General features: G+C 44.8%; 1 non-coding gene across 1 annotated transcript; it reads left to right on the top strand.

Moving 5' to 3' along the window:
• The first annotated feature begins 13,350 nt into the window (after nt 1-13,350).
• On the top strand, nt 13,351-13,476 carry LOC132653409 (U6atac minor spliceosomal RNA). Its single transcript, XR_009591152.1, has one exon. It is a non-coding gene; the product is annotated as a U6atac minor spliceosomal RNA (small nuclear RNA).
• Nucleotides 13,477-14,965: the final 1,489 nt, after the last annotated feature.

The raw sequence follows: 14,965 nt of genomic DNA, 5'->3' as shown, positions 1-14,965 counted from the left end.
GGTGAATCAGTGCCAAAGGCCTCTTGATGAGTTCTTCTTCTTCTTCTTCTTCTTCTTCTTCTTCTCTCTCTCTCTCTCTCTCTCTCTCTCTCTCTCTCTCTCTATCTATTTATTTATTTATTATTTCTGTGCTCCTTCTGTTGCTTTGGAAAGTCCAGCAGGACCTACCAGAGGAGCAAGTCTGGTTAGATGTTATGAAAGCCCAATTTACTTTTCAGTTACATATCCCCACTTGGAAGTCGCAACGCAACAGCAGTGCATACGTGTGAGCAACTGGTTATTATTAAAGAGAAAGGAGGAAAAGGCTGTGGGTGGGATTTCCTGTATCCTCACCACAGACCATGGCCAAACATTTGCCAAAATACATAGACTGTGTGCAGACATGGTTCCACTGTATGTAAACTGGAAAAGGCTATCTGAACAAGAAATAAGTGAGGTTCTTTCATGTTCCCGCTGCCTAGGTGCCTGGGTGGGCAGTTCTTCTGGGATCTTCTCATAGCTCTGTAAAGTCATTGACATTACTGTCTGTAGGATCCCTGCCCTTAGGCAATGCCCTTTCAATTGCTGTCCATGTAGGCAAGGGTAGCTTCCTGGCATAGGCCTTGTGTACTTTTTTGTTTGTTTGTCTGTTTGTTTTTGTTTAATGCTTGGTATACCATTTGACTAGAAAAATATACAATGTCTTCCACCCATGATAGTTTGACTTCTCAGCTTTACCATGGTGTAAAAGCAATTATACACCAAGCAGAAGATGCATTTTGAGTGTTGAATTTATGTTTCTTCCCAGGCAGGTGTTATGAGCTGTGGGCCCTTTGTGCAAAGCTGGACAGTGACAGCTGTCCAGTGGGCCTTGATTGTACACATTGCTATTCTAAACCAACTTTGTCCTTGGCAGAGAGTAATTCATTTGTTCAGGAAACACATTATAAATACCTACTGTGTGCCAAGAACAGTGTTGAAAATCAAGATACAGGAACAAGATACAATCCCCACACACAAGCTGCTTGACTGAGAGGGAGCCAGACGTGTAAACAAATAATCAGAGCACAGCGTAATTAGCGTTAATGGAGGCATGGGCAAAGAGCTGTGGGGCACAGAGGGGGAGTGACCACCTCAGCCCCAGTCACAAGACTCCAGCTGTGCCAAGACAGTTAATGTCACTGTTTTACATGCAAAAAGGAGGCACTGCCCAAAAATGATATTGCATCAGTCCAATGTTCATCAAACTTGGAGACACATCCCCATCCTAGGTTCCTGGAGACTCTTCCTGGACCCTGACTGTGAGAGAGCCTGGGTACTATTTGACTTGATCACACTAATGGTGGGCTTGGTAGTAGCTTCTGGTGAAATTCTGCATTTCACTAGGGTATTTCTTGGTGCCTTTTCCTCAGAGCCTGCAGCAGCCTGGAATGTGACCGTTACCATGGCAACAGGAGTCTCTTCCCATCTTCCATAAAGATGCAGGGTGCTTCTTTACTAGGAAGTGTGGGTCCTTGACCAGCACCCCAGTCCAGCTATAAACTCCAGGTCATTTTTTGTCTGAGCTGTTTCAAGGTCTTTATTTATTCCAGGAATCAGCAGAATCTTGGGAGCATGTGGAGTCCCTTGTCCAGTCCTGACCCTCATCTCCCACCCCTATTAGCCATCAGTTTTAATGAGCTACCCAGCAGCTGCTCAGAGTGAATGAGATTGAGGAGGTCCCGAATGTTCAGGTTGTCAGCTGTCAAGAATAAGATGGTCACACAGAAGATATGAGCTGGATGCTGGCTCTAGATAGATGAATATGTTAAGTCTGGAGTAGCCCAAATGGCAGTGCCTTATGTGAGTTGGGAATAGAAGACAGACATATGACATATAGAGGACACACTTGGTGACAAATCTTCACAGAACAAGCAGAAGATAAGGGCCACAGGGTTCCTTGGCAGCTTTCACTCCTATCCTTGGACCAATGGGTGTCAGGAAGAGAAAAGGCTCCTGTATCCTGCCAGTCTCCTCATGCCTAAGTGTTTCTGAGGAAGGAAAGGCTGTATCTATGGAGGTGAGCTCCCTGGCAGTGCAGATTATGAAGTGATGGTCAGATGGCCTATAGGTGAGTAGTCAAGGATGGGAGAAGGTTTCTGACAGCCCACTCACCCCTCACCAGCAACAGTGGTTCAATGGGTGTTTACCACACTTGCCCCAGAGCCCTTCCTTACGTGTGATATTGGGAATGGAGAACAGAATGTTTTCCAGAGCTCTGCATTCCAACCTCTTTCATAAACCTGAGTTTAACATCATGACAATCAGCTTTGTGGGATTAGGAATGTCTTACTCTATCCAGCCACGCCATGAATTAAATAGAACAGGTTGTTTACAAAGGTAGAGACTTGAAAAGGGATTTCCCAGTCAGGGTCAAGATGGATGCCGAGATGGATGGCCTGTCCAACCATGCACACATGCCATTTTCTGTCTAGGAAGCTTCACTTGGGTAAGATAGATGGTGCCCAGAGAGGGTTGTCAATTAACAGCACAAGATACAGCAGGAACAACACAGATATAAAGAAATCAGGCTTTCCAGAAATTAAAAAACCCAACAAGTCATGGTTGTTAGGAATTTTCAACTTTGGGCTTTTATGTTCTATAAACACAGGGGCTCTAAATAAAAGTTGCTAACACCAGGTGACAAGCCCACATGGGTTCTTGCAAAGGTGATTTGTGTGAATGGATTTGGATGGGGTAGAATCTAGGTAATAAAAATGTCTCAAATCTTAGCCGGACTCACTTCAAAGTCTTAGTGGAGTGTGAGATGGGAGGGCCTGGACACCAGGTTGGCTTAGCCTTACATCTAAGCTGCAAATTGGTCAAGCAGAATGTTTCTGGGGAAACTGAAATCCCAATAAGATCATGCTGATAAAATTCTCTGCTAAGCCCCCTAGGGAATAATGTATCAAGTGCAATAACCCAATAAGACCTACCATTATCACCACTTAACAGTGAAATTCCCACTTCTGCCTTCTCACACTCACCATCTCTTCTTTAAGTTCAGTTGAAGCAATGGTTGCAGATTTGAAACAATACCATGTGTATTATATGGTAGGCTCTGCCATGAATTACAGCTTATCACATAGAAAAGTCTAGGAATTTTCATGCTAGCCCAATCTTTGTCTCCAAATGAACTGTGATGCTAGAAAAACTTGGAGCATCCCACTATGTCTATCCAAGGACACTTTTGTCATCTTCAGCTGATTCAGGTGAGAAGGAGAATACAACCCTTTCTGTTCCCATGAGGAACTGTGACATGAGCTTGATCCTTGTTAGCCTGTGTGATGAGGATGGATGGAGAGTTCTCTATCCATCATAGAAGGGCACATCAGGCAGGTGACCAATGTTGCCTCTAGTTTTTCTTCTAGGGTCCAAGAGAAGCCAGAGATCACAACCGCGCGTCATCAATGACCCTTTCAGAATTAGGATTCTAGCTCAGATGAGCCTATCTTAACACGAGTGAAACCCAAACCCTCTAGGGAAACACCCAGAGAGTCAATGAGCAGAGCAAAGATGGACGTTACAGTGCTTTGCTTATGACAAACCCAGTGTGCCCTCCCTGCCTAGGAGTCCTCCCAGCTCTGGTTCTGTCTAATGTAAGTAAATGCAAAAGTAGACTTCAGCCAGATCGGACACAGGAGTCACCTTAGTGATGGTGGTGGTGGTGGCTATGTAGGTATAGTATGCCAAGCTCTGGGATGTCGTAGTCCTGTCTTAAAACCATGACCTGGGTATTTATACCGAATTCATAATGTGGTCTTAGCCCACACAGGACATTTGACCACCTTGGGCTTTTATGTTCTATAAACACAAGGGCTCTAACTAAAAATTGCTAACACCAGGTGACAAGCCCACATGGGTTCTTGCAAGGGTGATTTGTGTGAATGGATTTGGATGGGGTAGAATCTAGATAATAATGTCTCAAATCTTAGCTGGACTCCCTACAGAGTCTTAGTGGAGTGTGAGATGGGAGGGACTGAACACCAGGTCACCAGTGTCAGAAAGCTCCTTCCTTATGCAGAGCTTAACTTGATCACTTCTAATTTGCTACCATTGAGTCTGGTCTTAGTATGTTTACATCTTACAAGGGTTACTACTTCAGTATTAAAGGCAGATGGCCCACATTACCTAGTCTTCTTGTGATATGGTTTTCAGACCCTTTACCTTGAGCCATGCTTTCTTGGGTATGAACACGCAGCATATTCTCCTTGATGTGTTTACATGTACTGTGGTGAGATGAACTCAAATCTGCTCTGAAAGAGACCTTTTGTCCCCAGCATGCAGAGCCCAAGCCCCAAGAGAGGTATGGTTCCTTTCAATGTTTTCTCTGGGTGAAATGTTCTGCCGTGTGATTCCTCATGAGAAGGAGGAGGCAGCAGGAGGAAGAATAAGCTTTTCATGGTAGAGCTGGAGAAGGTGGAGTGCTGTGAAGGCCAAAAGGCCAGGACATGGCTGCCACTCCTAAGTCTCATGTAATACATTCCATCTTCCCCAGTCTGGTGGTCTGAACACCTCCTCAGATCAACACAGGCTTCCAGAGGGCACAGCCCCCACTGTCTCCTCTTTAGTCCCTTCTTGCACAGGATATTCAGCATGGCAGGCATGGTGGTAGTGATGACCTCACCATGTGGGGTGAGGCTGACTCACTCAGTCTCCTAGCAAAATGAGCTCACTCGGAGTCTGGCCAGACAGTTCTGGCTAGAGGAGACCGAAGGCTTTTGCTGGCTGTTGTTGCTCTAGTTTCTCAAATGGCTTTCTTGAACTAATCTCAATCATTTAGAAAGGACACAAACGGTGCAAAAGACTTATTTTCCCAGAACTGTTTTAGAGTGTGTGGCTGGTGTGATGATTGCCACTCCTCAACACTTTGGCATATACACCCTATAAACAAGGATGTGTTCCTGCCTGGATGCCCATCATTCTCTGAACATTCCCTTATTTTTAGCTTAAGAAGACATTCAGTTTCACCTTGTACTTTCCTGCTTTGCTTCATACTCAGCCTATTCTCTAGATAATCTTTGCCACCTTTGGCGGGGAATATTACAGAAATCAAGACCTGGGGGTGAGACGTATTCCTTGGGATAGGGGTAGCTCCCAGGCCTCCTTGGTGAACAGAGAGTGAAAAGATAAACATATATTTATAAGCAGATACATTCACTCATACAGCTGACTATTGCAGTCCATTGATATTGTCTATGTATCTGTGTAATCCATCTCTATCTATCTATCTATCTATCTATCTATCTATCTATCTATCTATCATGTATCTATCTATCTATCATCTATCTATCTATCATCTATCTTCTATCTATCATGTATCTATCTATCATCTATCTATCTATCTATCTATCTATCTATCTATCTATCTATCTATCTATCTATCTATCTATCATCTATCTTCTATCTATCTATCTATCTATCTATCTATCATGTATCTATCTATCATCTATCTATCTATCTATCTATCTATCTATCTATCTATCTATCTATCTATCTATCTATGTCTCTCTCTCTCTCTCTCTCTGTTTATCTACCTATCTATGTATCTATCCAACTTATGGGTCACAGAGCTATCAAAAACCCCCAAAATCCCAGTACCTGAGATTCAGTTTATCTTTTTTCATTCGATATTTATAGTTTCTCTATTTGGCAGTAAGAGATCAGCCCTGGCTAACATTAATTTTTTTTGGTGTGTATGTGTGTATGTGCATGTGTATATGTGTATTTAGACATGTGTGGGCACAGCCTGTGCAGGTACACATGCTCATGCCTATAGCAGCCGGAGGTTGGTGTTGAATCTCTCCTTTAATCATTCCCACCTTACACATTAAGTGTGTTTCTTATTTGAATGCAGGCTTGACGAGCTGACTAGTCCAGCTGTCTAGTTGCACCACCTCCCAGGTGCTGGGAGTATAGACTGGCCTTCATCCCCACATGGTGCTTACTCGCTCTGATCATCATGCCCGCACAGTAAGCTCTACCCACTGAGGTATCTTCACAGTTCTAAAGCATTTTCAACTGATCAGTCTCCCAGGATACAACATTTCCATCACCACCATCACCCCTACCTGGCATGGATGGCTTCCTAACAACTGTCCAGCTATTTCCTCAACTTATATACGCTCTTCCTTCTTCTTGGGCCCACAAGCCCCAGGAACCCTTCTGCGTACTGCCTCTCCCTCTGCTGTGGCTGTGACATCCCAAGTCAGGTTTCTTTTCCTTGGCTACCTGTCATAGAGAGAACTCTCTCCCAGCCTTAGGCTTAGTACCCTAAAGTTTGATGTCCCTGAGGGAGTGTTCACTGACTCTGATCTGGCCTGAGCTCTTACTCTTTTCATCTCCTAAGGGTTTGGGGACTGAAAATTTCAGGAAAGGAAGAATAGAGACAAAGGGATAGGGATAGGGAGATAAAGGGGAAGAGACAGGAGAAAGAAGATGAAAAAGAGAAGGAGGAGAATGAGGGTAAAGATGTCGTCCTAGGTTCCTAACTATAGAGGTGAAACCTTTCTACTTTTTCAAGTGAAGGGATAGAGCCTAGTGCCTGGAAAATGCAGGGCTTTGCCAGGCAACCTGTGAGTTGGCACACCATGGTAAAGTGTAGAAGGGGCTGAGACCACCTTTGGGTAATATGTAGATTATCCCATTCTGAGCCGCATGAACCAAGCACTAATTAAGCTTTCTGAATGCAGTTTGGTGCCAGTTGCAGGAATAACTCTGGCACCTGCTTGGACTTTAGACTTGCAGATTAACTCATATGGGAAGAGGGAATAATTTGTTCTCTAATAAGCCACTTGGAAGCCAACTCACTCCTACAATTGGTGTGAGCAAAATGCAGCTTGGTGATTGGAACAGAGGCTGAAGAGCCAGTACCCAGGGTTCTGTGCTGGTTTGCTGTCTTTGTTGAGCATCCCAACTTGCTTCACACCCATTATCCTCCCTTTATTTCCCTCCCACACACTAGGGGTAAGAGTCATTTCATTTCACATGGACCAACTGGATTTAAAGAGCTACATTTTTCTGTATTTGTCACTTGTATTCCCATGGTCAATTTTGAGAAATCTGATCAGAAGGTTAGAAAAACAGGAAATGAGTGTCATTCATGAGCAGTACTCAGGGATGTGGCTCTCAAAGTAGGGTCAATAGGCTAGCAGCATCGTCAAAACCTAGGACATGGTTGGAAGAGTGAATCCATGGGCCAGCCTAGACATACCTCATCAGAAATGGAGTGTTGTGGTAAAGACACCAGGAGTATGTGACTTGTTAAAGTTGGAGAAGCATGTGGTGCTTCAAGAAATGTGGCTCAAGTCTAATCATTGAATGATTCAACCGCTGGTCCCCGAGACTAGTCTGTCCCCAACAGAATGTAAGCCTGGTAGATTGAATTCTAAGCAAGGCATCCCATGAGCGATGCATCAAAACTGCACACAAGACAGCTGGGAAGGGACAGGAAAGTGCTCTCAAAGAGACCCCTAGAATTAACCTGCTTGAGTAGGGTAGTCTACAAGCCATAGCTCGTGGTGACACTGATGCCATAGCTACCCCACAGAAACACCAGGGAGAAGTGCCTAGAGGGAGACATGGAGAGAGATGTTGAAGGCTCTTTGCTTGTGTGTTAAGAGAGGAGAGAAACGGAGAAGAGGGAACTCAAATGCAAAAGCTTGGGTCACTGTGCCCCCTCCCTACCCTAAATGTGCCTGCTCAGAGTTGGTATTAGAAGAGGATGGTGGCTCTCAGGCATGGGATGTCTTTTTGTGATCTGGTTGGGCAAAGATATCATCATCATTTTCCAGAGGCCAGGTATGTGCGATATTGAAAAACAAATCATGTCATATGCTGACAACACTTAATGAGTAATTCAAGGAGCCTTATTTTCCCCGTCATCACATCTGGCTGGTCAGGTGCTGCTCTCCTTGGCACAGAGGCAGAGCTCATGCACCTTCACTTGGGTTTTTCCTTTGTCCTGGAGGTGACTACTTGTGGCAAAGTCCCTGGTTGGATGGGTCTTGATGCTAAGGGCCTTAAAGATAAGGTAGAGAGGCTCTCTAGAGGTAACGGGCTGGCCCATAGCTCTGCTGGAGCTCAATATGGCTGATAGCCCAAGATCTCTGACTGTGGAAGCAGCTAGAGATGGCACACACAGGCCTAACATTAGACAGGAGACTTCCAGAGTTGGTCAGAGATTTTTGCTTTTGGGTTTTGAGAGGACAGATCCTCATTATTGAGCAGCATTTCTCTCCCCCCACCCCCCGTGTGCATCTGTCTGTGCCCACATTTGTATTTTTACACACATTCTTGTGTATGTTCATCCACATGCACGTTCACACTCTCTTACTCATCTGCAAAAGCAGTATTCACCAGGAACATGAAGTCAAGTGCCTCATATAAACATATTCTGAATTAGTTAAATGGAAAGCTACAATTATTCTCGTGCCAATAAGTTACTGATGTCATGGCAGCAATAACTCAGACATGAAGGGGGCTGAGTTGACTTCTCCTGGTTATATTCTGGGGAAATTATGATTCTTGTATTTTTACGCCTCATGCGTCAATCTCCCACAGATTAATTGGGCAGCTATTAAATAATGTATCACTCTCTGGGATATGCAGAGGGATACAGGATAGCGCTTGCCCTGGAAAATCCTCATTCCTCTGTTGAGGTGGTACAGGCTAAATGACAGGCCAGGCAGCATCTGAGGAGGATGAGGTGAGAATTAGGGCACCACCCCTGACTGAACACTCAGGGCCATGAAAACATCAGTGTAGCTAAAGAGTCAGTATCAATTTCCCTGCTCCAAATCACAAAGATATTCAAGGCCCCAGCCCTCACCTGGGCATCTGCATCCCATGGCTCAGCCAACAGTACCAGCTGTCAACTCTGTCACAAGCATATCATTTTTCTCAAATCACATTTTAAGGTGCTGCTATGCTTACGTAGGGCCATCCTGGGGACAGAGGATCTCGGTTAGTTACTTTACTCCCTCTCCAAACACCTCTCTCTTTTGAGACAAGGTTGTAAGTAGCTCAGGCTACTTGGAATTTGCTGTGTAGTTGACCTTGAACTCCTGATCGGTCTACTTACATACTGGTGTTCAAGGTATGCCTAGTGTATGTTCTCAGATTTAAACTCCCCAGGGGCTTTATGCATGCTACACTAGCAATCACTCTACCAGCTGAGCTGTATGCCAGTTATTGGATTAGTTACGAAGGAATGCAAATGGGGCCACCTACACCCCTAGGAAAGTACTGGCCCATATTTCTGAAGATCAGAGTGTTCGCAGGGTTGTGCCACCTCTGAAGATCTACAGACGGACCGCCAGCTCTTCCAGCTGCTGTGGCCTTTGATTTCCTTGGTTTGCAGTTGTGTGGTCCCATCTCCTCCTCCATCATCACCCATGTTCCTGCATCTTTGCTTTGTCATGTGGTGGCTCTGCCTTTCCTAAGGGGAGCAGTCAACCCGGGCATTCTACTTCACAACAGCTTTATCTGAATTCATTCACTCTGCAGAAACCCTATAAGGAGACATTCTGAGCTATGTGGTGTACTCCAACATATTTTTTATTAAGGAAGATACACTTCAGCACCCCACCCCCCACACTCAGATACATGTTTGCTGTCTCCCAAGCACAGGCTGGAGCTGGCTGTGTCTGGTAACTTTTCCTGGGTAAGCATGTGGGGTGCACAATGACTCAGAGTCAATGGGATACCAGTATCTGTAGGTATGCCAGCCACTCACATGAGGCTACTACTCCCCATATTTTTATTCTCAAAGACAATTATCTGAGCAAAAGAGTGTGCCTTGATGTGCTTGCACACTCTGGGGTCATCTGTGACTTACAGAATAAAATATTAAGTGTAGAGTCCCTTGATCAAGCTACTAATACATCTGGTCAAAGCAGATCTCATAATTATACACATGCAATGGACAAGTGAGGACTAATTAGGAGCAGGTCCAGTGGGCTGGGTCTCTTTTGCACTGGCTATGTTTATTTGTTGGCAATTTGTTTTTCAGTAGAGGTATACCCCCACCCAGTATGTGTATGTGTGTGTGTGTGTGTGTGTGTGTGTGCGCGCACTCTCACGGGTCACTCATTAGATCACTCTCTACTTGTTTGTGTGTGAAGTAGAAGATGCAGAGAAGAGACCTCATGTTTAGTTAGAAAACAATATCTGAAACAATGGAGTGTCAAAAATGACATGGAATCTGTGAGCATGTCACAGAAAACACATGCAGCAATGGCTGTGTAGAATGAAGCCCATTATGTCCCCTGGCTGAGCTGCTTGACCCCGGCTGAGGTGTGACACAAGCTGACCACCTGTCTGTCTGTGCTCTTCTCTGGGAAGCTTCCTCTTATTTCCTGAGAGATGCCCTGGGTCAAAGACACTTTCCAGAGCAGAACTTCCGGCTGCCCCATAGACCTGTAGTTGTTAAGCAATGATGATGCTCAGCAGAGGCACTGCTCCCGCTCAGGGCAGCCTGTTCACTATCCCATCTGCAATTTAAATTCCCTGACAGGCAGAGACAGCTAAGCTGTTCACTTGAGATTGCAAAAAGTTGGATTGAAATACAAGGACTATCCAATGCCTAGAGCCCTTCATAAATTTTGCTTTGATAGTGACTAGGAGAGAGATGGAGAAAGAAGAAACCAGGAACTGATTGCAGGAGTAGACCTATTGCAGTGAATTTACTTTTGATCACTCTGTTCCATTCCTCCCTCAGCCCCCATTGTGCTCCTACTCTCTAGCTTCTGCCTATTCTGGTTAGTGGACCTCTGAGCTCTTTTGCCTTTCCTGTGGCTGCCTAGACCAGAAGTAGCTATGTGAAATGGCCTGATTATCTAGACCACACAGCTTCCATAACTGCGACTGCCCCCATGCTCCCTTGTCTCAGAGTAGCCTGAACTCCTCTAAGGGTCCAGCAGCGTGTCCTTTGCCAGTGCCAGAGTTTCAGTTGTGTTGGTAACAACTGAGCACTTGCTTGGGTCTCCAGCTTGATTTTATGAGATAGCCAAGGCTCTCTTGAATCCTGGCAGGAGCCCGTGGAGAAGCCATCATCCTCAGCATGCCAAGTCTAAGGTGATTAAGGTGTCAGGGGGTGTGCAGCCATTTTGCAGCTGAGGTCCACACACAGCCACAGAAAGGAGGTGAGGAGGATTTGCTTACAGGTTCCAGCTCTCTGGAGATTTGATTCTGTGATTGGTTCACTCTTTCAATGTCCTTTCTCATCACCCTTGGGCCCTGCATTTTTTTTTTGTCCTGAGGTCCTTAAATAAAATAAAATAAAATAAAGTAAAATAAAATTTCCTCTTTCATTTATTTTACTCCCAATTATCAAAAAGCTATCTTCAAGTCATTTGGTTTCCCAGATCCTTTTAACTAGAGGGACAGGGACAGCTAAACTGAGGAACTTGCAGTCTAAAGCAGACAGTAATGGCCAACACAGGTTCATGTGGTAGGACCTGTGAGCTATCCTCTCCTGCCCTCCTTACAATAAGTGGAAACGACGCCATGTGACTCAGAACCATGAGTAGACAATTCATACCCTCCAAGAACTGGCATTCTTAAAGTACATAGGTTATACTCAATGTGCTGAAAAATTAGGACAATTAATACAAGGATCCTAGGTGTTGAGAGGAGTCACGCTTGGAGTGAAAGTACCTCATATGTGTAAGTATAATCATGATTATAGTAGTCATTATAATAAAAACAAAAGGAAAATAACAGTGTTGGTCTCAACATGGAGAAGCTGGAACCCCACCAGGCTGGTGACAATGTAAATAGTGAGACCTCACTTGAAAACACTTTCGCAACTCCTCAGACAAACAAATGCAGAGATAATGCCTGCCCAGTGCTTCCATTCCTAAGTCTACAGTGAGAAAACCTGAAAGCAGAGACTCAAATGGATTTCTCCACACCACTGTACACTAAGCATTCATTATTCACATAGCTAAAAGCCTGGAATAAAAGCGCTCACTGGTGTATGAATGGAGAAATGTGGTTTACAATGGGATCTTAATTGGCTAGATGAATATCAATGAAAATTTGGTGTGGAAATCTGATATGTGGTACAACATGGATGGATCTTGGAAACATTGTGCTAGGTGAAATAAGCCAGACAAAGAATGGTGAATTTGCTTAGGTAAGGGTTCTAGGGTGGTCAAATATTCAGAGGTAAGGTGCAAAGTTGGTGGGGGACAGCAGACAGAGGAATGAGGAGTTACTGTTTACAGGGCTTGGTTGGGGGTTCAGTTGTGCTATAGATGATGGCTATAGATAGTGATGGTGATTGTATAACACCCAAGTTATATTTGGTGCTGCCATATTGTACATGAATGGTTAGAGTAATTATTATTATGTACCATAATTATATAAGAATGAGGGGGCTGGTGAGATGGCTCAGAAAATAAGGGTACTTGCCGCCAGGCTTGACTACCTGAGTTTGATCCCCACATCTCTTATAGTAGAAAGAGAGAAATGATTTCTTTGTACATGGACCTGTGGTAGTACATGTGCATGCACTAATGTGCTTGAACAGATGGGCATACACACACACATACACACACACACAATGTCAATAAATTAATAAAACAAACAGCAAATTCAATAAGGATGGGTTGGGAAGAATTCAGGTGATGTGATGGGACAGGGGAGGGGCAGAGGTGAGGAAGCCACCAGAATATCTAAGAAAGTCAGGCCTGGCTAGAGGAGACTGTGTGCAAATGTGAATTCGGGTGACAGAGTGCCGTTAAGAAGACATTCATCCCTAAATGAGGAGTTTTCACCACATCACTCTTCTCAGGGCTCAGGAAACCGTGAGGAAGAGGAGACAGGAAGAGAGTAAGAGCCAGAAGGGATGGAGGACACCAAGAAAACAAGGCCTTTGAAACCAACATGATCCAAGCTCACATGAACTCAGAGAGACTGTCAGCTTGCACGTGGCCTGCACAGGTCTGCACAGGGTCCACAGGTCTGCACCTGGTCCTTGGCCTGTATATAATGGCTTTCAGTTTACTGTTTTTATGGATTCCTGAGTGTGCAAACAAGTGAGTCTCTAATTCTTGTGCTGCCTCTTGGGTTCTTTTCCTTTTGATTGTTTTGTCCAATACAAGCATGTTAGTTTTTGTTTTATCTTATTTTATTATTTTTCCTTAAAACCTGTTTGTTTTCTAGAGAGACAGAAAAAGAGTGGATCCCAATGGGAGGAGAGAGGGAAGAAATTGGGAAGAGTAGAGGAAGAGGAAACTCTAATCAAGATGTATTATGTGAAAAAAAAGTCTATTTTCAATAAAAAGGAAAAAGAAAAAAGAACACAAGTTAGAAATTAACAAGACTGTGTTGTATGAAAGGAGAGAAGGTTAGCATTTGCCTTGACAAGGATGGAAGAGACCCTTGGGCCTAACAACACACATTCGGTTAAGGCATTGCCACCTACTTCATGGCATCTAACCACTGTTTTTACCTCTGCTCAGGTGTGTAGCCCATGGCAGCTTAGCATCCAAGTTGGTTTCCCTAGTAAGGGGAACAGGGACTGTCTCTGACAGTGGCTGGCTCTATGAACTCCACCCCGAGGGAGGAGCAGCCTTGCTAGGCCACAGAGGAGGACATTGCAGCCAGTCCTGATGAGACCTGATAAACTAGGGTTAGATGGAAGGGGAGGAGGACCTCCATTGCAGTGGATTTCGAGAGGGGCAGGGAGGAGATGAGGGAAGGAAGGTGGGGTTGGGAGGAAGTGAAGGAGAGGACTACAGCTGGGATACAAAGTAAATAACCTGTAATTAATATAAAAAATAAAAATTATTAAAAGAAAGAAATAAACAGGACAGTTTATTTAAAAGGCATCAACTTCTACTCTGTTCTTTACAGATGACAAAATCAAGACCCAGAGATCTTCTGAGGATCTGGAAGAAAAATAAAAAAGGAGGGCAAATACCTTATCTTGCTATGGGCATTAGAGTTACGCCAAAGGGCACTCAATTCCTTCCTTCCCAATGTTGGAATAAGCGTCAAAGGTGCATCAAACAGGGTGTGAATAGGATCCTATGAAGAGGAGCACACCCAGAGCACAAAAGGACTTGGTGGGGAAGGTTCAATGCCGTAAAAGTTCTAGCTCAGAACTAGCCTTGCATGCATGGTAACATGGTCTTGACATGTTGATCCTGCCCATAATGCTTACATTTTCTTCCACCCCTTAAATCCTGGCCCCCAGCCCTGCCTACACCCCATGTTAGACTTTGGGGAGGGGGTGCCTTTGCATCTTCTGTCCTGTGTGTGTCAGCAGGGCCAGAAATCTAGAGAGCTGCTCACCTGAACAGCTTGAAGCCAAACCATGAACCTGAGGGACAGAAGGAGTTGCCTAGAGGGCAGATGGTGGCTCCAGGGAACAGAACTTGACTGAGGAGCTTTGGGGTGGATGTGGGACTCCCAGGTCCACGTTTTTGCCTCTGTCTCTTCCCAGTTTTTACTTTCTCTCTCTAGACCACTCTGTCTTACTACACCCCACCCCCACCCCAGGAAGCCCTGGGCAACTGCTTCTGGGACAGGTAATCAGCCAAGTTCAAAGTCCTGAGCCTAGCTGTCTCAGGTGAAACAGCGCACGTCTCCTCTGCCGTTTGATCTCTATGCTGCTCAGGCATCTCATGCTTACAAATAGCTCAGTTCCTCCGCATGCTGATGGCAGCGATGGGACATTACAGTAATGTACCCATTCAAACAGAGTAGGTGCCGAGATTGCTACAGCAGCTTTTAGCCACGGAACATTTAGCCTTCAGTAATAACATTCTGGGTCCCTCTGGAAGCGTCCTTGCACGTGCATCTGGGATACCCCTGCCCCCATGGCAGCTCTGGGACCACAGAAGGGACAAAGAGAGTTCTCATTTCTGTTGAGGAAACACACTCAAACAAGGGAGCATCATCAGAAAATAAAAGCAGGAAGGCTGATAGATGCCAT

This window comes from Meriones unguiculatus, chromosome 3, assembly GCF_030254825.1.
Source record: "Meriones unguiculatus strain TT.TT164.6M chromosome 3, Bangor_MerUng_6.1, whole genome shotgun sequence".
In the NCBI taxonomy this organism is placed as follows: domain Eukaryota; kingdom Metazoa; phylum Chordata; class Mammalia; order Rodentia; family Muridae; genus Meriones; species Meriones unguiculatus.
This window is presented reverse-complemented; position numbering and strand designations above follow the sequence as displayed.